At 45.5% G+C, this 22678-nt stretch overlaps 1 protein-coding gene across 6 annotated transcripts in view; it reads left to right on the top strand.

Annotated features, from left to right (window-relative positions):
- Positions 1-22678, top strand: part of SLC6A6 (solute carrier family 6 member 6) — a 196371-nt gene that overhangs the window by 72226 nt on the left and 101467 nt on the right. For 2 of the 6 annotated variants that reach the window (XM_038772389.1, XM_038772382.1), the window contains exon 1: positions 20087-20120. The exons of 1 other annotated variant lie outside the window; for it this stretch is intronic. The gene's annotated coding sequence lies outside the window, so the exon portion shown is untranslated. Of the gene's footprint in view, positions 1-19933; positions 19954-20079; positions 20121-22678 lie in introns of those variants that run through there. 3 more of the 6 variants (XM_038772385.1, XM_038772384.1, XM_038772383.1) reach the window with 3 other exon arrangements.

Below are 22678 nucleotides of genomic sequence, written 5' to 3'. Positions count from 1 at the left end.
AGTTTCTAATGTGAAACTAATTCCCCTCACTGGAAATTTATCCTTGCACATAGCCATGTTCCCTCATGCTGAAGTTTGAACTCATTTCCTTGGTGGGGATAAGTAACTTCTGGTCACCATTCTCTGATTATTAAGCTTTCATATACTTGAGAGACATTAATAATGAAAAATTATGATGTTTAGTAAGGTCTTACTTCAGGTCAAAGCACTGTGCTAGATGATAGGGTAGATACATAAATATTACTGATTGATTGAAGTCTGCTGAAAGGTCATCATTATTAGCAGCATTTATTGAACCTACTCCATGTACAGAACATCATTCTAGGCACTTGGGAACATATTCATTCAATCATATTTCATTAATTCAGTCTATCGTATTTATTGAGTGCTTACTGTTTGCAGAGCACTGTACTAAGCACTGTACTAAGCAATACAACAATGAACAGACACAGTCCCTGCCCACATCGAGCTTAGAGTCTAGAGAGGGGAGACAGATAATATGAATAAATACATGACAGATATTTACATTAGTGCTGTGAGGCTGGGATGGGAGGAGAACAAAGGGAGCAGGTCAGGGTAACGCAGAAGGGAATGGGAGAAGTGGAAAGGGGGGCTTGGCCAGAGAAGGCCTCTTAGAGGAGTTGTGCCTGCAATAAAGCTTTGAAGGGGTGGGGGGTGAGTAATTGGCTTTCGGATTTGAGGAGGGAGGGTGTTCCAGGCCAGAGGGAGGATGTGGGCAAAGGATCAGCAGTGAGATAGATTAGATCAAGGCACAGTGAGGTTAGCATTGAAGGAGTGAAGTGTGAGGGCTGGGTAGGAGAGTAGCGAGGTGAGGTAGGAGGGGGCAAGGTGACTGAGTGATTTAAAGCCAATGGTGAGGAGTTTTTGTTTGATATGGAGGTGGATGGGCAACCATTGGAGTTTCTTGAGGAGTGGGGAGACATGTCCTGGACATTTTTGTAGAAAACTGATCCAGATAGCAGAGTGAAGTATGGACTGGAGTGAAGAGAGACAGGAGGCTTGGAGGTCAGCAAGGCAGCTGATGCAGTAATCCAGGTGGGGTACGATGATTGATTGTATTAACATGGTAGCAGTTTGGATGGAGAGGAAAGAGTGGATTTTAGTGATGTAGTGAAGGTGGGACCGACAGGATTTGGTGATGGATTGAATATGTGGATGGACTGAGAGAATGAGAGAGAGGAGTCAAGGATAATGTCAAGGTTATGAGCTTGTGAGACAGGAAGGATGGTGGTGCTGTCTACAGTGATGGTAAAGTCAAGGGGAGGATAGGGTTTGGGTGGGAAGATAAGGAGTTCTGGTGGGAAGGCAAGGAGTTCTGTTTTGGACATGTTAAGCTTGAGGTGATGGAAGGACATCCAAGTAGAGATGTCTTGAAGGCAGGAGGAGATGCAAGACTGGAGAGAGGGAGAGAGATCAGGGCTGGAGATGTAGATTTGAGTATCATCCACAAAGAGGTGGTAGTTGAAGCCTTGTGAGCAAATGAGTTTTACAAGGGAGTGGGTGTAGATAGAGAATAGAAAGGGGCCTGGAAATGAACCTTGAGGGACCCAAAGGTTAGGGGGCGGGATGCAGAGGAGGAGTCCACAAAGGAGACTGAGAATGAATGGCCAGAGAGATGAGGAGAACCAGAAGAGGACAGTGTCAGTGAAGCCAAGGTTGGGTAATGTTTCCAGGAGAAGGGGGTAGTCCACAGTGTTGAAGGCAGATGAGAGGTCAAGGAGGATTAGGAGGGAGTAAGATGGATGGATCGGGCCATTGGATTTGGCAAAGAGGAGATCATTGGTGACTTCTGAGAGGGCGGTTTCTGTGAGGTGAAGGGTATGGAGGCCAGAATGGAGGGGGTCAAGGAAAGAATTGGAGGAGGGGAATTTGAGACAAGAGTTTGGAGAGGAATGGTAGGAGGGCAATGGGCTGATATCTGGAGGGAGCCGTGGGGTCAAGGAAGGGTTTTTTTTTAGGAGAGGGGAGACATGGGCATGTTTGAAAGTAGGGAAAGGAGCCATATGGCCCCTTGCCTTCAAGGAACTTACAATATAATGATAAGTCCAATTTATTGTGGGCCCAGGGGAAAGAAACTGAACAAATGTTGAAGAAAATGTAGACTTCCACCAAAAAGAAATTCTGTCATAGAGAGTGATATGAGAAAATGATCACTTCAGAGTGAAGCACATGGATAAAAAGACTCATGGAGCCATTCACTTCCTTCTGGAAAGACCAGCATCTACAGCACCCCCAGATTGTTGTCTATCCTATTTCTCAACCTAGACACAATATAGACACACTCAGAATGCGGTCGGTTAGAATAAATCAGTGGTATTTTCCCAGGGTCCCAAATCACTAGTCTTGTTTCAAAACAAGCTGTTTCAGCACAAGATTCCTCACCCAACTGAGGCGATACTTTGGCCCTCAGCATTCATGAATTTGCATTCACAATAGACACTAGCCAAAGAGTTTATTTGGTACAGGGTCATTGGCAATAGTAGTCCAGGAACAAATATTTCCATTGTTTTAATAATAATAATAATGGCATTTATTAAGTGCTTACTATGTGCAAAGCACTGTTCTAAATGCTGGGGAGGCTATAGAGTGATCAGGTTGTCCCACGGAGGGCTCACAGTCAATCCCCATTTTACAGATGAGGTACCTGAGGCACAGAGAAGTTAAGTGGACTTGCCCAAAGTCACACAGCTGACAATTGGCAGAGCCGGGATTTGAACCCTTGACCACTGACTCCAAAGCCCATGCTCTTTCCATTGAGCCACACTGCTTCTCTTTTGACTGCATTGTAATGCTAGGTGAAGTGTCGATTTGGACAAGAAAAGCAAATTCACATTTCTCTACCGGGATGATGGAAAAATTTAACTGTTGCCTGTATCCTCTTTGGGAAAACAATTTATCAATAATAAAAATAATGTATATTTACAACAGGGGCTGTAGAAGTGTTTGAGCTGGGTTGTAGTAGGAAATCAGCGAGGTAAAATAGGAGGGGGCAAGGTGATTGAGTGTTTAAAAGCTGATGGTAAGGAGTTTCTGTTTGATGCGGAGGTGGATGGACAACCACTGTTGGTTCTTAAGGAGTGGGGTGATGTTTTTGATGATCTGGGCAGCAGAGTGAAGTAAAGACTGGAGTGGGGAGAGACAGGAGGTGGGGGGTGGTCAGTGAGGAGACTGATGCAATTGCCAAGGCAGAACAAGATAAGTGCTTGGATAAGCGTAGTAGCAGTTTGGATGGAGAGGAAAGGGTGGATTTTAGTGCTTTTGTGAAGGTAGTACTCACAGGATTTGGTGACAGACTGAATATATGGATTGAATGAGGCAGACTAGTAATTGGTCCTGCAATTGGCCCAGATACAACTGAGTTAATTACTAGGAGTTTAGATGAGCTGGACCCTCCCAGGATGACTGGCAGGGCACAGACATGACCATGACCACCCCACAAATCCAGATACCCACAAATCCCATGTGAGCCCTGAACAGATTGTCACAAGAGATAAGAAGACCCACAAACTAAGATAACCAGGAGACAGGATGGAGGAGGTTCCTGACACAGTCTGTTCAGTCATAGATAGGAACATGGCACTGGGATCTGAGAAGCAATATCACCATCATCATCATTATCATCAATAACACTTATTGAGTGCCCACTGTATGCGGAGCACTGTACTAAGCACTTGGGAGAATATCAAAGAGTTATAAGACGGGATCTTTGCACCTGAGGCGCTTCCTCTCTAGAGGGGGAGACAGACACTTTAATAGATTACAAATAGGAGAGTGATAGCTATAAAAGCATTATGGGGGCTTAGATAATGTAAGTGCTTAGATAGCATGAAAGGGCTGACGTAGCAGTTGGATACAAGGTGGACATATTAGAGAATACTCAGGGAAGGCCTCTTAGGGCAGATATAATAATAATAATAATAAAAATAATGATGATAATAATAATAATAATATTGATATTTGTTAAGTGCTTACTATGTGTCAAGCATTCATTCATTTATTCATTCAATCGCATTTATTGAGCACTTACTGTGTGTAGAGTACTGTACTAAGCACTTGGGAAGTAGAAGTCGGCAACATATAGAGATGGTCCCTACCCAACAACAGGCTCACAGTCTAGAAGGGGGAGACAGACGACAAAAAAAAGCATGTAGAATGAAACAAAACATGTAGACAGGTGTCAAAATCGTCAGAACAAATAGAATTAAAGCTATAAGCACATCATTAACAAAACAAATAGAATAGTCAATGTGTACAAGTAAAATAAATAGAGTAATAAATCTGTACAAATATATATACAAGTGCTGTGGGGAGGGGAAAGAGGTAGGGCGGGGGGATGGGGAGGAGGAGAGAAAAAAGGGGGCTCAGTCTGGGAAGGCCTCCTGGAGGAGATGAGCTCTCAGTAGGGCTTTGAAGGGAGGAAGAGAGCTAGTTTGGTGGATGAGTGGAAGGAGGGCATTCCAGGCCAGGGGAAGGACATGGGCCGGGAGTCGACAGAGGGACAGGCGAGAATGAGGAACATTGAGGAGGTTAGCGGCAGAGGAGAGGAGGGCTGGGCTGTAGAAGGAGAGAAGGGAGGTGAGGTAGGAGGGGGCGAGGTGATGGAGAGCCTTGAAGCTGAGAGTGAGGAGTCTTTGCTTGATTAGTAGGTTGACAGGCAGCCACTGGAGATTTTTGAGGAGGGGAGTAACATGCCCAGAGCGTTTCTGCACAAAGATGAGCCGGGAAGCAGAGTGAAGTATAGACTGCAGTGGGGAGAGACAGGAGGATGGGAGATCAGAGAGGTGGCTGATGCAGTAATCCAATCAGGATAGGATGAGAGATTAAACCAACAAGGTAGTGGTTTGGATAGAGAAGAAAGGGCAGATCTTGGCGATGTTGCGGAGGTGAGACCGGCAGGTTTTGGTGATGGATTGGATGTATGGGGTGAACAAGAGAGCGGAGTTGAGGATGACACCAGGGTTGTGGGCTTGTGAGATGGGAAGGATAGTAGTGCCGTCTGCAGTGACAGGAAAGTCATGGAGAGGGCAGTGTTTGGGAGGGAAGATAAGGAGTTCAGTCTTGGACATATTGAGTTTTAGATGGTGGGCAGACATCCAGATGGAGATGTCCTGAAGGCAGGAGGAGATATGAGCTTGAAGGGAGGGAGAGAGAGCAGGGGCAGAGATGTAGATTTGGGTGTCATCAGCGTAGAGATGATAGTTGAAGCTGTGGGAGCGAATGAGTTCACCAAGGAAGTGAGTGTAGATAGAGAACAGAAGGGGACCAAGAACTGACCCTTGAGGAACCCCTACAGTAAGGGGATGGGAGGGGGAGGAGGAGCCCACAAAGGAGACTGAGAATGAACAGCCAGAGAGATAAGAGGAGAACCAGGAGAGGATGGAGTCTGTAAAGCCAAGGTTGGATAGGGTGTTGAGGAGAAGGGAGTGGTCCACAGTGTCGAAGGCAGCTGAGAGGTCGAGGAGGATTAGGATAGAGTAGGAGCCATTGGATTTGGCAAGAAGGAAGTCATTGGTGACCTTTGAGAGGGCAGTTTCGGTGTAGTGTAGGGGACGGAAGCCAGATTGGAGGGGGTCAAGGAGAGAGTTGGCGTTGAGCACTGTTCTAAGTGTCGGGGTAGATACAAGGTAATCAGATTATCCCAGGAGGGGCTCACAGTCTTCATCACTATTTTACAGATGAGGTAACTGAGGCCCAGGGAAGTTGAGTGACTTGCCTAAAGTCACACAGCTGATAAGCAGCAGAGCTGGGATTCGAACCCATGACCTCTGACTCCCAAGCCCGTGCTCTTGCCACTAAGCCATGCTGCTTCCCATATGATATGATTTTAGAAGGTCTTCTAAGATAGTGAGTACAGTGGATACAAAGGAGGAGAGAATCTGGGCTGGGTGTAAGAGATCAGCAGTGGGAGAGACTAGACTGAGGCATAGTGAATAGCTTAGCTTGAAAGAAATGAAGTGTGTAAACTGTAGTACAGTGGGAGACGAGAGTTGTTACGAAGGAGGGAGAGTGCTAATTTGGAGTGCAGGGCATAGGACTTGTCTACCTCAAAGCTGTACAAGTTGTGAAAAGTAATTATTCATGCAAATGGTATAGGCAGTTAAAATTGGTTTTGTCTAGTGAGATGTTTGTTTCATCAGTAATTGGTTTCAAACTGATATGTTCTACTCCCTAGATGGGAACTTGCCCCACTAAAGATTCAATTGGCTGCCATTGGACCTCACAACAGCACTCAGCTGCTTTCTTTTTAGCTCTCTGGAGTCCCGGGATCAGAATCTCGAGGTGGAAGAAAGGTTTTAGGCCAAACGATCCAGTCTAGTTGGCTAGCCCTTCCTTCTTATTGGCCTGCTATATGGCTTTAGGCTTCATCTGTAGTCTCTGCTTATAAAATGTTTACTTAGACACCCCCTGGAGTGCAGCAGGAAAGGGTTCAGCTGTTTAATGAGACAATACATCTAAAGTGTTTTGAGCTCTTAGATAAAGGTGCTAAGTAAATATGTTGTCTTTAACATTAAGTTCCCCCTTGAAGTACAAAGTTACTGGTTCCCAAAAACAAATGGAAGTAATTCCAGCACATAGGCTGTTATTTATTACTGAATTTGTGGTTGATTCTTTACTCCTAAATATGGCATTGACTACTCTTGTGATTTAGTCCCTTGGGGAAAGCCCATGACATCCGTGGATTTTGAAATTGCTAATGAAGATTTAAAAAGCAAAATAAACAAAACCCAAATGCAGTGGCAAGGAGGATTAAAAACAATTCAAATTTCTCTAATTTATTAAAGTCTTCTTGCTCATTTTGTCAGAGAGAAATGGGAAGACTTCATTACATATCAGTTTTTAATTGTTTTATAGAGCCATTCCCTTTCTTCTCCTTGTCTCCTGCAGTTTGCTCTCAACATTTCAAACATTAATACTGGCACTGAACTTTCAACATAACGAATGTTCAAAGCTGGGATATGACAGGATTTGGTTTGGTTCAGCTAAAAATAGGGACTGAAAAGGAAGGAGAGAATGAAATTAAAGCACCTGAGTTGTCTTGGAATGAAATTACCAGTGCACCCACTAGGGAGGTGTGATAATCACCCCAGAGCAGAAAAACAACCCAAGCACCCTGAAAGTTCCTGATAGCCATGGTGAAAAACTGGCTTTTTCCATTTGCCAGGATTTCTTTAGCCACTAATCTACTGGTTTTTTCACCTAGGTGGTACCTTCTCCTTCTGTTAATGAGTTAGGGTAGTTAACCAATATCCTCAACTAAGTTTTAATTTCCTCCCAGCCTAATTGTTTTAAAATCTTGACTCTTTATGGTGTGGCCCACCCAGGCCCAGCTTTTCAGAGGACTGTTCTGTAGATAACCCACAACTTGGTTCCCTACTTGTCTGTAGGGAAGAGCCCTACCGTGGGGGTCCTTCTTAATATTAGATGGCCTGGGACTTGATCCCGCAGATTTGGCAAACTTCTTTATTTCCTTCCTACTCCCTTTCACCCGTTAATCTTCAAGGCCCTTTTTCTCCCCTATTCTGCAGTGCAGCTCTTTTGTACAAAAGACATGGAACTGCATAGGAACTGCAGATATTTTTACTCAAATCAGCACATTCCCCTGGAAAAATGACAAATACTTTAATGAGCACCCTAGGCTCTCTTACTTGAAAATATATGATCTATAGTTAGTGGTAGCATTTATTTTAAGTACTTACTACAGGTCAAGCACTGGGGTAGATAAAGGATGATCAACTCAGGCACAGTCCTTATCCAACATGGAGTTCAGGGCCTAAGAGGAAAGAAGAGTAGGTCTCATTTCCATTTTACAGATGACAAACCTGAGGCGTAGAGCAGCCAAGTGATTTATCTAAGACTACACAGCAGGCCAGTAGCAGAACTGGGATTAAAACTTGATCTCCTGACTCCCAATTCCATGCTCTTTCCACTAGGTCTTTTGGGTTAATGCGTAGCATTGCCCTTCAGATGATACTGCTGACTGGGAGACTGAATGCATGGGGGTGAGAGTATTCCTGAGAATCCCGTGTACACTATGTACATTTTTTTGGTGGTATTTGTTAAGCATTTACTATGTGCCAGGCACAGAACTGGGGTGGATTCAAGCAAACTGGATTGGAAACATGAAAATAGAGTATCTTTTCTGGCCTTTGAGCATTCACGGTGAGCATGACTCAGATGCCAGTGGTTAAAAGAGGAAAGATATGGTTGACCACCAGCACCCACCACCACCAGGTGGTGCTAGAGCTTTTTTGCTTTGTTTTGTTCTCAGTAGTGGTGTTGGTTTGCACTGAGCCATCCGCACTCCCTCACCCGATCCCCTTGTACCTAGTGACAGACCACTGCAAGATGGCTGTAAGGAGAAAAGTTGCAGTCTGTAGTCACAGAACAGAATATCTCCAAGACTTCAACAGCAGCAGACAGCACTCTGTCCTCACCCATTTCGTGGAGGGAATCTGTTCTACTTTCTTGAAAAAATCAAACAAACAAAACAGGGAAAAAGATATAAACAAAACAAACAACAACAACTACTGCAACAAAACAATGTGCAATTGTCTTCTGCATAGCTAAGACTCCATGGAGCACGGAGACGGCAGGAGCATCAGGGCAGGGCATATGCAGACCGGGGAAGTTGTTTCAGGGGTTCAGTGTCACTAGACAACCATTTCTACTTCTGGGCTGTTATGGAGATCAGAGAAACAAGCACAGAGTCAGTGTCAAGGCATCACAATCGGATTCAGGCCACCTATGCAGTTCATAGAAAAATTCATCTTCAACAGAATTACCCTGTCCCTTAGCAGAAGTACACCCCACCCTCCTAGACTAGTGAATGTCTAGTCTATTTTTGAAAAACTTTGGGGAAGGAAATTGCACAACCTCCCTCCATGTCCAACAACTCGTGCAGTCAGAAAGTTCTTCCTTATGTCTAACCTGCATGTCATGGCCAATTTCCTCGGGTTCTTTACACAGGAAAATTGGAGGTGTGTTTGTCATAATAATAATAAAAATACTAATGATAGTAACAACTGAGGTGTGTGTTATACTCTTACTATGGGCCAAGTACTAAGGGGTAGACACAAGATAATCAAGATTCACAATGGATCTTCATCAATCAATGGTCTTTTCTGAGTGCAAAGCATTGAACTAAGTACTTGGTAAGGTATAACAGAAGCAAAAGGCATAGTCCCTGCCAAAAAGGACCTTACAGTCTGATGAGGGAAGACAAATATAAGGAAATGATTTGCAAGTGCTGGGAGCAGGAGGAAGAACAAGGGCAGGAAAGTGAATATGTCAGAATGAAATATCAGAATAAATAAAAAAAAATGTACAATTGAAAACACATATAATAGTGTGAGGATAGGAATAAATAGATGTGTTAAGGATGACTGGTGAGTTTTGATAAAACTTTGGATGCCTTATCAAAACCCAGTTAATCAGGGAAGGCTTCCTGGAGGAGGTGATACTTAAGGGAGGTTTAGAAGATGGAGAAATCTATGGTCCAGTGGGTTTAGTGGGGGGGGAGGGGGGAGTGAGCTTGGGAGGAGTGAAGAAAGAAAGTGAGCTAAGAAATAGTGGGTAAAAAGAGCCAGTTTATAATAATAATAATAATGATGGCATTTGTTAAGCACTTACTATGTGCAAAGCACTGTTCTAAGCGCTGGGGAGGATACAAGATGATCAGTTGTCCCATGTGGGGCTCACAGACTTAATCCCCATTTTACAGATAGATGGAGAGAGTTGAGTCAATATGGAAGATGAAGAGAGTTGGTGGGTGTTTGTTGTGGAAGAAGATAGGCAGCTGTTGAAGGTTTTGGGGGGACAGAGAGATGTGTGCTGAACAACATTTAAATAAGATGCTCCAGGCATCAGTGCAGACTATGGACTGAGAGGGGGAAAGCTGGAGGCAGAAAGTCTTGAGGACAAGACTGTCACAGTAGTCTAACCATGTCATGATAAGAGACTGAAGCAGAGTTGTGGCTGTTCAGATGAGAAGAAAGAGTGGATCTGGGAGATGTTGTGTTAGAAGAACTGGCAGGAGTTGATAGTAGATTGAATGTGAGAGTTTAAGGACAGTGAGGAGTCGAGGAGGACAGCTAGGTTGTGGACTTTTGGGAAAGGGAGAAGGGAGTGGTTCCCAGTGTCTAAGGTAACTGAAGATTGAGGAGAATTAGGTTAGAGTAGAGTCCCTTAGATCTGGTAAGTGGGAGGTCATTGGTGAACTTGGAAAGAGCAGTCTCAGCAGTCTTGGAAAGAGGATTGATGATCCTTATCCTCCCACCCAAACCCTGTCCTCCCCCTGAATTTTCCAACATTGTAGACAACACCATCATCTTTCCTATGTCACAAGCCTGTAACCTTGGCCTTATCCTTGAACGAGTCATCTACACGCACTGCCTCGAATTCCTCAACACCAACTCTCTCCTCGACCCCCTCCAGTCTGGCTTCCGTCCCCTACATTCCATGGAAACTGCCCTCTCAAAGGTCACCAATGACCTCCTGCTTGCCAAATCCAATGGCTCATACTTTATCCTAATCTTCCTCGACCTCTCAGCTGCCTTCGACACTGTGGACCACTCCCTTCTCAGCATGCTATCCAACCTTGGCTTCACAGACTCCGTCCTCTCCTGGTTCTCCTCTTATCTCTCCAGTCGTTCATTCTCAGTCTCTTTTGCAGGCTCCTCCTCCCCCTCCCATCCCCTTACTGTGGGGGTTCCCCAAGGTTCAGTTCTACACTCACTCCTTTGGTGACCTCATTCGCTCCCACGGCTTCAACTATCATCTTTACGCTGATGACACCCAGATCTACATCTCTGCCCCTGCTCTCTCCCCCTCCCTCCAGGCTCGCATCTCCTCCTGCCCGCCACCTAAAACGCAACATGTCCAAGACTGAACTCCTTGTCTTCCCTCCCAAACCCTGCCCTCTCCCTGACTTTCCCATCACTGTTGACGGCACTACTATCCTTCCCGTCTCACAAGCCCGCAACCTTGGTGTCATTCTCGACTCCGCTCTCTCGTTCACCCCTCACATCCAAGCCATCACCAAAACCTGCAGGTCTCAGCTCCACAACATCACCAAGATCCGCCCTTTCCTCTCCATCCAAACCGCTACCCTGCTCGTTCAAGCTCTCATCCTATCCCGTCTGGACTACTGTATCAGCCTCCTCTCCGATCTCCCATCCTCTTGTCTCTCACCACTTCAATCCATACTTCACGCTGCTGCCCAGATTGTCTTTGTCCAAAAACATTCTGGGCATGTTACTCCCGTCCTCAAGAATCTCCAGTGGCTACCAATCAACCTACATATCAGACAGAAATTCCTCACCCTCGGCTTCAAGGCTCTCCATCACCTCGCCCCCTCCTACCTCACCTCCCTTCTCTCCTTCTACAGCCCAGTCCGTACCCTCCACTCCTCTGCCGCTAATCTCCTCACCGTGCCTCGTTCTCGCCTGTCCCACCATCGACCCCCGGCCCACGTCATCCCCCGGGCCTGGAATGCCCTCCCTCCCCACATCCACCAAGCTAGCTCTCTTCCTCCCTTCAAGGCCCTACTGAGAGCTCACCTCCTCCAGGAGGCCTTCCCAGACTGAGCCTCCTCCCTCTCCCCATCCTCTTCTTCTCCATCCCCCCCCACCTTACCTCCTTCCCTTCCCCACAGCACCTGTATATATGTATATATGTTTCTATGTATTTATTACTCTATTTATTTATTTATTTTGCTTCTACATATCTATTCTATTTATTTTATTTTGTTAATATGTTTTGTTTTGTTCTCTGTCTCCCCCTTCTAGACTGTGAGCCCACTGTTGGGTAGGGACCGTCTCTATATGTTGCCAACTTATACTTCCCAAGCGCTTAGTACAGTGCTCTGCACACAGGAAGCGCTTGATAATTATGATTGATTGATTGATTGATTATATTTGATTTATCTCTCTTGTTCAATCCACATATTCAATCTATCAGTTCAAATCCTCTCAGTTCAACCTTCACAACATCACTTAAGTCCAGACTTTCCTCTCCATCCAAACTGTACCACATTCATCCAAGCATTTATCCAATCTCTCCTTGATTAGTGTATAAGTTATCCTTGCTGATCTCCCTGACTCTGTCTCTCCCTGCTCCAGTCCATACTTTATTCTGCTGCCTGGATGATTTTTCTGCAAAAAAGTTCAGTCCATGTTTCCCCAATCCTCAAGAACCTCCAGTGGTTGCCCATCTACCCCAATATCAGAGACTCCTTACCATTGGTTGTAAAACACCCAATCACCTTGCCCCCTCCTACCTCATCTCACTGTTCTCCTACTCCAACCCAGCCCGCACACTTCACTCCTCTAATGCCAATCTACTTACTGTACCTCAATCTCATCTATCTACCGCTGACCTCTCACCCACATCTTGCTTCTGGCCTCGAATGCCCTCTCTCTTCCTAACCAACAGACAATCACTCCCCACCATCAAAGCCTTATCGAAGGCACATCTCCTCCAAAAGGCCTTCCCTAATTAAGCCCTCACTTCCTTTTCTCTCACTCCCTTCTGCTTCTCCCTGATTACCACCCCCCACAAGCCCCACAGCACTATGTATAATAATATAATAATAATAATAATAATAATAATAATAATAATAATGGCATTTGTTAAGCACTTACTATGTGCAAAGCACTGTTCTAAGCGCTGGGGGGATACAAGGTAATCAGGTTGTCCCACGTGGGGCTCACAGTCTTAATCCCCATTTTACAGATGAGGTAACTGAGGCACAGAGAAGTTAAGTGACTTGCCCAAAGTCACACAGCTGACAAGCGGCAGAGCTGGGATTAGAACCCATGACCTCTGACTCCCAAGCCTGTGCTCTTTCCACTGAGCCACACTGCTTCTCTATGTATTCATAAATTATTTATTTATTTATAAACTGTAAGCTCACTGTGGGCAGAGAATGTGTCAACTCTGTTATACTGTACACTCCAAAGCACTTAGTACAGTGTTCTGCACATGGTAAGTTCTCAGTAAATACAATTAACTGATTGATGGTCATCAGATTGCTCCTGGAGGAGCAGTTGAGCTAATTCAGATCACCAGCTCTTGTAATAAAGTCTCTACTTCTTAAGATAATAAATAATAACAATCGTAGCATTTGTTAAATACTTACTATGTGCCAAGCACTGAACTAAACACTGGGGTAGATACAAGATAATCAGGTCCTAGTCTAAGTAAGAGAGAGGAACAGGTATTGAATCCCCATTTGGCAGTTGAGGGAACTGAGACCCAGAATGAAGCGACTTGCCCAGGGTCACACAGCAGGTAAGTGACAGAGTTGGATTTGGAATCCAGGCCCTCTGACTCCTAAGCCTGTGCTCTTTTCACTAGGCCATGGTGCTTCCAAGCTGCCACACTGATTCCAGAGGTAATCTAGGAGCCAGAGTTTTCAACTAATACAACTGTTCTTAACTGTTCAGAAAATACCACTCTGGCTGTATGTAGCCAGGGAAGTGTACTGGGGTAATTTCCCGAAGTCAACCTTTCCCTCCTTGTTAAACCAGCCCAGAGAAAACTGAAGCAACAGGGAACCAAAACACTGTTATGTTGGGGGAGCTATCTTCATAGCTGAACCAATTCTGCCCAGATCCATTAGCAGAAATGCCCTTGCAGGGAGCTTCATATAGGTCAGCAGCTTAAAACCCTGGATTATCGAAAAATAGAAAGAGTTTTCAAGGGTGGGAGGTAGAAGAGGAAGCGGGGTTGGGCAGAGTAACAGTGTCAGGAGAGGCAGACAGGCTCAAAGACCTGGATACTGGGTCAAAATGACTTTATAGCCCCCTGTCTTGACCTGCTCCCTTGTCCCTCTTTCTACCCTCACTCTTTGCTGGTTCAATCCCTGTGCTGGGTGGAATCTCACACCTACTCTCTCTCACCCTCCCTTCCCTTCCACAGGGATAGGCATGCTCTATAGTTGAAACGGTTTCACTTTTCAGATAACAAGCAGTGGCATAAAGCTGTTTGCGTTGTTTTAAGGCACCCCTATGTCACCCACACCCTGTCTTCCTTTTCAAGCCTTTTTGGCTATGACTAAACAGACTGGCTCCCATGCAAACTTCACCAAAGCATCTTGCTAGGCCAAAGCAATTTCACTGTTAAGGCAGCTCTATCCATAATGATACTAATAATGGTAGTATTTATTAAGCACTTACTACGTACCAAGTACTCATTACATACAGGTTAATCAGATCAGACACAATCCCTGCCCCTCATGAGGCCCGCAGTCAGTTTGAGCATAACTGGTAGGCTGCTCCTCATACATGCAGAGCATCGGTGAAATGGAGACATAACTTCAAGTCACTGTGGTGCAAAAGAGCTCATCTCCAAGCAGCACACCCTTTAAGGGCCCAATCAGGGCAGAGGACAGTTGAATCAAGCCATAATTGGGAACAAAATAGAGTGTGTCTTTGCATTCTTTGTTTATTGTCTGTGTGTCCTAAATATTTTGAATTGTTTTGTTTGGGAAGAAAAAAATAACACAGTTGTAAAAAAGTAAAGCAAAATCAGGGCATGGGCTAGGAATAAAATGGGAAAGGGATAAACCGGATGTTTTTAAGCCTGGAGAAAATACCCTTCACAATTTCCTCCCTATAATGTAAAGCAAGGTATAGTTTTTTTTTTTTTTAAAGAACTCTTTTGATATGGAGCTAAGTGCCATCAAAGTTCCATTTTAATTGGTCAGCCCCTATCTGGAGGAACCCTCTGAAGTATGGAAGAAACTCTTCTGCAACCCATGGATGAGCAATTGCTTACCCCATGGGGTAAGGCAAAACAGGCTTCTGTGGGGGTGGATGATGCCCCAGTTCCAGGGGAGTGAGGAACAGGGTAAGAGAGCAACTGATGCCTGGAGGGCCCTTGCAGGTTTCCATGAGTTCTCTCCCAGGGTTTTCCTCTATGTGAACTCCCTTCATGGGCAGGAAGTGACTGCCTCTCTTGCAGACAGCTGCTGTTGATTCTCTGGCTTCAGTAGCCTGCATCGGGGAGCAGGGTCTGGATGGGAGCCTCTCAGTGTCTAAAGAGGGAGAGGTAGGGTAATCTCCTGATCTTATCGAGGAGACTTGAGCTAATTTCTGAAAGGCCATTTCTTCCAAATATAAAATGACACTACCAGAATAGTGGACTCTGGCAAGAGGACAGGACGATGTGTAAGTGAATATTTCCCTTTGCCAAAACTTCCCTTTACATCAGGGGTTAAGCATGGAGAGATTCGTACAGATAAAGATTTGCAGGCCTATCTGCAATGATAGCAAAAGTGCCAGACCTGTGGCCTGGTAGACACAGAACCCTCCAAAGAACCCTGAGTATGGCTGAGACATTTCTTCTAGATCCTTGATCCTTTCCCATACAGTTCCTTCTCCATCCCATTTTCCCAACACAATTTTTTCTGATGGTGTATTGGTGCATTGGTGTTGAGTCCAGTGATCACTTCCTCAAGTAGGGAGGAAAGAGGAGGTATCGTGGGCAGGGAATGTGTCTGTTCTAATCTTGGCTCTGTAGCATGTCTGCTGGGTGACTTTGGGGAAGTCACTTTACTTCTCTGCCTCAGTTACCTCATCTGTAAAATGGGGATTGAGATTGTGAGCCCCACATGGGATAGGGACTGCTTGTATCTACCCCAGCGCTTAGTACAGTGTTTGGCACATAGTAAGCACCTAATAAATGCCACAATTATTATTATCACTATATTATTATATTGTACTCTCCCATGCCTTTAGTGTAGTGCTCTGAACACAGTAAGTGCTCAAGAAATACTACTGACTGATTGACTGATCTCCTCTACATATACCTATAATAATTGTGGAATTTGTTAAGCGCTTACTATGTGCGAAGCACTGTATGAGGCGTTAGGGTAGATACAAGATAATCAGGTGGATATGGACAGTATTCCCTACTTTAGGGGGTTGCCCAGCCCCAGAGGGACAGGAACAGGATGAGCCAAAAGCATTCCTGGGTGGAATTACCAGAAGTCCATTAGACTGTAGAATCTTTGGGGAAAAAGGACCATGCTTTTGACTCTAAATGTATGTTCCCAGGTGCCTAGTGCAGTGCACGTAAAATAGTAGGTGAGGTGCTCAAAAAACGTTGAACACTGACTAACAATGCATGGCAGCAATTCTTTGGTCTAGCTTCTACATTAGTACCATCATTCTCCCTCTCCCAACAGGCACACTGTTAATCCATAGGCTGGCAGAATCCTTAGGTCTAATCAACCCATCAGTCAATCAACAATATTTATTCATTCATTCATTCATTCATTCAATCGTATTTATTGAGCGCTTACTGTGTGCAGAGCACTGTACTAAGCGCTTGGGAAGTACAAGTCGGCAACATATATAGAGCACTTTATTGAGTGCTTACCGCATGCAGAGCACTATACCTGCCACTTGGTAGAGCGATAGTTGATGCGATACCTGCCCTCGAGGACTTTATAATCTACCAGGGGAGACAAACACCAAAATAAATTGCAGGTAGGAGAAAGCAATAGAATCAAATGAGATGGACATAAATGCCAGGATAAGCTACAGGGAGTCAGTACCAAGTACTTAGGTAACATGGAAGAGCCAAATTGGTAGTTGGGGTAGGAGATAGATATAGGGTGGGGGAATGAGAGTTTAATCAGAGAAGGCCTTATTTCAGAAGGGCCATGGAGATGGGGAGAGTAGAGGTCTCCTGGAAGTGAAGTGGGAGGGAGTTCCAGGCAGGAGGTCAGTGGTGAGGACAAGAGGGAGGTACAGTGAGTAGGTTGGCTTGGGGGGAGCAAGGTGGCCTTTGAGACGAGCAAAGTAGTGTGGCCTAATGGAAAGGGCATGGGCCTGGGAGCCAGAGGAAATGGATTCTAATCCCAGCTCTGCCAATTGCTTGCTGTATTACCTTGGGCATGTCATTTAGCTTCTCTGTGCCTCAGTTACCTCAACAGTACAACAGGGATTAAATGCCTGTTCTTCTTCCAGTTTAGACTATGAGCCCCATGTGGGGCAGGGACTGTGTCTGACTGTGTCCGACCTAATTAACTTGTACCTACCCCAGGGCTTGGACACCGCTTAACAAATACACAAAAAAAGTGTACAACTTGGGGTGTGATGGGAGAGGAGTAAGGATAAGAAGTGGGGAGAGATCTGACTGAGTGACTTGAAGCCGATGATCCTCCTTCCTGTGGTGAGGACTGGCAAATACTCTCACATAATTTTCATAATTTTCATTGTAGAAGGTATATTTGGGTAGGGGTTGTGAAGATCATGGAAAGGCCAGACTTCTCCGTATTTCTAGATGAGTGCTCAACTGGTTGATTGCTGCAATAGAAAGGAGAGTGTCTGGACTGCATATCAGATACATATGCATACCTTTCAGTTTAGTAAGCTCGTTGTGGGCAGGTAATATGTCAGCCAACTCTGTTATAGTGTACTCTCCCAAGCGCTTAGTACAGTGCTCTGCATGCAGTAAGTGCTCAATAAATACCATTGATTAATTGATTATAGAGGCTGATCTCACCTTATCTCCTGGTTGTTAGCCCTACATCCTTCTTTGGAGGGGGCAAAGAGAAAGGAAAGGGCGCAAAATCCTCTTGGACATCAAGATATCCTGGTGGTATTTCCAGGACTTTTTATGTATTTTATTAATCTTACCATCTGTTGTTTCAAATATTTTAATAGATGGCTGCAGCCTTTTACAAAGAGTGCAGTTTTGAAAAATCTAAAAGAAAATAAAAAATTGAAATATTCCTCCATTTATATACACTTATTTTATACTAATTATTTTCCCTTATCAGAATATGAAGCCACTGATGGTGTTATTTCTTGCACTGGGATTCTCACTGTATCTTGATTTATCTATGATTATGAGAAATTAGACTGTGCTTACCAGTCTGACCCAGTATCCTATTGCATGCAAAGCAAAAGTGTCTGGTGGGGTTTAGTTCATGGTTACTGCCTGACAGAGGAAGTGTGGCCAGGTGGTCTCATTCCCTTTTTTCTCAGTGACTGCACCTACTTCAACCTTGCACACAGACTGGGGAACCCTCTTTTAAATTTATCACTTGAACTGCATGGATTTGGATCTTGTTTTTCTGTAGCACCCTTATTCTGTTACTATACTGCTGACCTGCTCAGAGATAAGACTATCCAGAAGAGAGAGGGAGGGTTGAGAATGAGGTGTTGTGACTCCCCATTGGTCCACGAGAGGAGAGAATAAGGGATGGAGATTCATTCCCAAGCTCCACAGCCTTGATGCTGCAGTCCACTGTGAGCAGGATAGTGTCAATAATTGTCAATGGGATGGAATCCCAGTGAACTAAAGACCAGGCTCCATGGCCTGGGAGTCAGAGGGCCTGGGTTCTTTTCCAGGCTCTACCACTTGCCTGCTGAGTGACTTTGGACATGTCCCTTGACTTCTCTGTGCCTCAGTTTCCTCATCTGTAAAAATGGTGATTAAAGACCTCTTCTCTCTTTCCCTTAGACTGAGCTCCATGTAGAACAGGGACCATGTCTGACCTGATTATCTGTTTTTTACCCCGGCGCTTAGCACAGTGCTTGACACAGAGTAAGACTTTAACAAGCACCACAAATATTATTATTATTAATAGTAGTAACAGTAGTAGTACTAACAAGCAAAAATAATGGGTCAGGGTGCTTCCCAGCCTGGAAAGTCAATGGGTGCTGAGTTCAGGCATTAAAACCTGAGGATCAAGAAGGCCACCGGTTTCCAACATGGGAAGACAGTGGGTTTTGTCAGAGGATGGATGATCCCATGTTGCTGCTCAGAAAAAAATCATTTGGAATAGGGGGCCTAGCCCCCGAGTTCTCACCCATCAGGGAATATATTGATTTTAACAAGGTAAATGCCACTTCTCCAGTGGCAGCCTGTGATGGGGTTGACAACCTAGCTTGGAGATGGGAGAGCAAAAATATGCTATCGGCTGCCTTTGCTCCAGATAGTTCTTCTTCTCTCTCGAGGGCATCGCTTACTTCCCACTTGGTCCCTTCTTAAAGTCTCCCTCAGTGTTGAAAAGGTGGCAGCTTGATAATGCATATATTCCTGCTGGCCCTGAGTCCTCAGATGAAAGGGGAGGGAAAGAGGTGTGGATACCCTGTCCTTTTCCAGACTGCCCACTCTCCTGATCCGAGTGAAGCAAAACTCAGAGGGAGCTAGGCCCTTGTTTAAATAGGAGATTAGAGCCTTAGAAACCAATTTTATGTGTGAGTATACAAGGAAAAACGCCAAGAAATGGTCGATTCTGCCCCCAGATGGCAAAGGGGTTTAACGGCTCGGCTCTTAGCTATTTTATCATTATTATGGTTGATGTCTTGAAATTGCTAATCCTCAAGCCCTGCCTCAGCTCTGCGAAAGAAGGCAATCTTCCTCTGGCCCCCTCCCCTGTTGGAGAGGGGAGGGGGCGAGGAGGGCAGAGTCCCCGCTTTGGCTCTCCCCGGCCGGAGAAGCCGAAGGAGTTGCCCGTCTGTTGCCCCAGGGGAAGGCTCCCGATCTGGCACTCGGGGCTCCGGGCTGCTACTCTGTCCCAGCCCGGGGCGAAAGAGAGCAGCAGCCGCTGCGGTTTAGGCAGCTGTTTCCAAGCCCTTCACCTCCCACCCCTCTGCTTTTTGGCCCGCGGGCCCTCCCCGGAGCTGTGCAAGCCACCCCTCAGCCCAGCTCCCTCTGCTGCGCGTGTGCGCGCGAACGTGTGTGTGTGTGTGTGTGTGCGTGTGTGTGTGCGTGTGTGTGCGTGCGTGTGTGTGTGTGTGTGTGTGTGTGTGTGTGCGTGCGTGTGTTGTCTGGGAGGGGAGCCCACGCCTGGCTCCTCCTTCCCCAGCAGATTCCCCGCCCCTTCCCCAAAGAAGAGGCCGAGCTGGTATTTTTCCACCCAGCAGGATGGGTGATGCTAAACGCTCCCTCATTAGACAACAGACACGAGAGGTCAGGAAGAAACCGCTTATAAATTACCGTTTCCTCCCTTGCAACCCTGCTAGTTGGGCTGCGGCAGAGAGCGGGACACACACTAGGGACTTACAGCGCTGAAGCCGGCTCCTTGACAAAGCGGCAGTAGCGGCAGCAAGCGGCGGCAGCAGCGGCAGCAGCGGCAGGTACCAGCTCTTCTATTGTCATGGCTAGAGGACTAAAGAAACAGGGAGAAAGAAGGAAAGGAAAGGCAGAGAGGGAAAAAAAAACACAACCCCAACGAGAAAGAAAGAAGTGAGAGAGTAGAGAGAATGAAAGAGAAAGATCGCTGGCACCCTGCTCGGCGTGGTGGTTTTTATTTATCTATCCCATCTAGACAATAGATGCCTTCGCCTCTGCGGGCACATGCCTCCATCAAGGCTGTTTAGAAAATGCATTATAGCTGAGGATTTTCCTCCATCCATCCTCCCACTTGGTTTGATCTCCCCCACCCCGTCCCCGATATTAGGTCATTCTGCAATTTCTGTCTTTTCCTTCGCTCTACCTCACCACTTCACCTATTGCAATTATTAGTAGAGAGCCATGGTGGTGCGGGTGACGGACTGGCAGTATTCATCTTCTCTTTTCTCCACCTACCCACCGTCCCTTCCCCTGTATCCCCTAGCCTCCCCCCTTTCCGCAGTCCCCTTTCACCCTGCCTTAACTTTTCTCCGCCTCCCAGACAACCGTTTGTAGAGAAAAATATAACCACCTCTGGCCGGGCTCCAGTTGTTGAGTGGTTTGGGGTTGGGGTTGAAGGAGCGGTGGCGGGGGGTGAGTAGGAGGGGAAAGGGAAGCCTGGCTTCTCTAGCAAAATGCTATTTTTATTTTATTTCATTCCCCCCTCCCCTTTTTTTTCACTGCAGTGGGGAGGGTTGAGGGGGACCGCTCTCCAGTTCGCACCAGTTAAAGAACCAGTACAACTCGTACTGCTGCTTCTTTGGAGGAGCTAGGTGCTCATTAGGGGGTCCTCGCATGATTTTTTCCTCTGTTCAGCTCCAACAGGGAGGAGTGAAGGTGGAGGTTGGGGCATCTTTAAGAAGCCCGTGAATTCGGAACCATGGGAGCACAATGAGTCAAAACACACACACACACACACACACACACACACGCACACACACACACACACAAACCCCACCCCACCCCACCCCACCCCCACCTCGGGAAAGGACATGTTCAAAGTCCCATATCGGTGTGTTAGGAAGGAAGTTTTTTTTATGCATGCGGCAGATAAATTGGCCTGATAAGAGGTCCATTTCACTTTATATTCACCTTTAATCATTTCCTCATTGGAGGAAAGCAGAGAAAGGCTCTAGCTCCTTCAGGACTTTTTTCTTTCTTTCAAGGTGAAGTGATGGAGTCCATGTGTGTGCCTCAAAGGAGTCTTTTTAAATGACATGCGGGAGGTGGGTGAAAATAAAAGTCAAACTGCAGCTCTTATCGGTATGTGAAATAGAACTAGAAGAAAATACATCCGGATATGAGAGCGATTTCAGTGTTTTAGTCAGTTTGTGCCAGAAGAGAGGGTGAGGGTTTGCTTCAATTTCCCAGTTGTTTTTTTTCAACTGTCCTGAGTAAGACATTGATGACCTGTATCCAGGAGGACAAGGAGGTAGATTGTGCTATTTTGGTAACCACAGCTCTGTCTCCTCGTGCCTTATGAGCAAAATGTGCAGGGGATCAAGAAATTGTTGGTCTGAATCCACTCGCCTTGTGAGTTAGATCTCTCTCGAGATTTTAAGAAGACCCTTTTATACTAGTTTAGGTTTCTGGGGGCATAAAGTAAATTAAATCAGCCAAATTTGGTGGCATGAGAATGGCAATGCCTCCAATCAGAGGTTTACAGGCCGGGTGACTGGATTTTTATTTCTAGATTTGGAATTCACAAAAACTGACCAACTTTTTGGCAGTGTTCATGTTCAAATAAATGTCATGGAAAGATTGTCCTGAAGGATGTTGACTTGAAGGTGATCTTTTATAGAAACTCAGGGGAGTTGGAGTTTATTTTTATGAGAGGAACTGGTTACCTCCTAGCAGTATTCTGCTCCCTTTTTTTTTATCTTCAAGGGAAGGATACGGGAGAATGGTGTGTGTGAAGCAGAATAATTTGACCAAGTATCTTGAGGGAATGGAGGCAAAGGTGGTCTGGTGCTGAAAAGGTAGAAGGAGGGTGTAGTGGCTTTTGTTATGTGTCTGCTGTTTGAGCACTGCCAATGAGAGTGAACCTCCTGTTCCCCTCAGTTTTCTGAAAAGGGAAGAAAAGGCAGTGATTCTAAGGAATCACCAGCATCAAGGGTCTCTGCATGCAAAAGCCCCATTGACATGTGGGATGCAGGAGAGGTACAAGAGGTTAGAGTTAATGGGCAGGTATTGAAGTGCCTTGGAGAAGTTGGGTTAGTTCGGTAGCCAAGAACATTTTTCATAATGGTGGACTTTGTATTTCATTTTAGAAAGACAAAGGACGAAGTACTTAGTCCAAAATGAGGTCTCCCTTGGGTGGAAATGAGAATAGGAGGCACGCAAGTGAAGAAATACCAAGTGATTCAGAATCATTGCACCTCAATGACACCTGAAAGGTCAACCAACAGGAGTTTGAGGGCTTAATGGGATTATTTTATTAGAATGACAGAAGTGCTTGGTAAGGTCGAGGTTTTTAGGGGATCTTCCCTAGACTTGATAATAATAATAATAATAATAATAATAA

The sequence above is a fragment of the Tachyglossus aculeatus genome, chromosome X1 (assembly GCF_015852505.1).
Source record: "Tachyglossus aculeatus isolate mTacAcu1 chromosome X1, mTacAcu1.pri, whole genome shotgun sequence".
In the NCBI taxonomy this organism is placed as follows: Eukaryota; Metazoa; Chordata; class Mammalia; order Monotremata; family Tachyglossidae; genus Tachyglossus; species Tachyglossus aculeatus.
This window is presented reverse-complemented; position numbering and strand designations above follow the sequence as displayed.